Source organism: Cyphomyrmex costatus, unplaced genomic scaffold (assembly GCF_001594065.2).
Source record: "Cyphomyrmex costatus isolate MS0001 unplaced genomic scaffold, Ccosl1.0 scaffold1145, whole genome shotgun sequence".
Classification (NCBI taxonomy): Eukaryota; Metazoa; Arthropoda; class Insecta; order Hymenoptera; family Formicidae; genus Cyphomyrmex; species Cyphomyrmex costatus.
The window spans coordinates 16,142-17,439 of NW_017275114.1; positions in this window are offsets into that span (position 1 = coordinate 16,142).

A 1,298-nucleotide genomic window follows, 5' to 3' on the forward strand; every position below is an offset into this window, starting at 1 on the left:
CGGGCGAGTGCAAGGAGGTGGCCTTCGGCCACCCCCCCGCACCCACACCGTCACAGAGGTCTGCCCCGACAGTACTATCATAGCAACAGTACAATCGTAGAAGTCGTGTGCCCCTGTGCAGGGGGGAGGGGGGGGGGGGGGAAAGTTATTTCGCGTGGAAAGTTCAACGTTTCTGAACAGGGAAAGGTGTAGAATAGTACTTCATATCATACATGTATAGCAGAAATAATACGTTAATTTTGAAACTTTTTTTGTTAATAACTTTTTAACGAGTTAGGTCCGACGGTTAAAACTTCCTCAAGGTCACTCAGGATCATGACCTTGACAACATATGTCAAGGTCAAGGTCATTGGAGGAGGCTCCCCTAATCTACATTTTTACCTAAAATATGTACGATGTTTAGATTAAGGTAAACTAAATATAGCTTTTACTCTTGTATTAAATAAAAACACTCAATGTGTGTTCTACAACCACATTTATAGCTGTCGTAATTAATAACACATGTAATTGTTATATAACAGAATAACGTACCCAATCTAAATGCAAAATAACGATAAAAGTAACTGTAAATTTCGTTACCGTTATCCAAAAAATGTAACTCGTTACCGTTACAGTTTCCCGAAAAAAAAGTAACGCAGTTACCAGTAAAGTTACCAAAAAAGTAACTTGTTTAGGTTACAAGTAACGAGTTACTTCCATTCCCTGTTAAAATTTAATGATGTGATGTTAAAGTAATGATAAATCAAAATACGAATTTTATTTTATTTTTTTTAAATTCTACTTACGGCAAACATCTGTGGATATTGACAAAGATTCTTCAAAAACATTTTTATTGTTGGAACACAATTTGTTGCGAACAATATCCTGTATTAAACTAGAAGAAGAAGCCTATAACGGTCGAAGCTAGATCAACGTGCTTATAATAATTGTGTGAAATTTTATATACTGCGTATGTAGTCCCCCCCGGCGACGCTGATAGATTTTCAGCATTGACGCATACATATTCACTACCGCAGTAATATCACTAAGTTAAATTAACAAGCAATTTAACAATTTGATGCCTATAGCATCTTATGGATCTTAATACTATGTTGAAAGACATATATTAAAATTTAACGATTTTTATTATTAATTTAATGTAAATTAAATTAATAATAAATCAAATTCCGTGAAAAATAAGATTGCGAAGAATATAACAAGTTGGCGTTTCGTCCCGGCTTCCACTACTGGACTCATCAGTAAGGTAATGTAGTGGGAGCCTACCTTAGACGCCGATGTAAGTTATTAAATCGAGATTC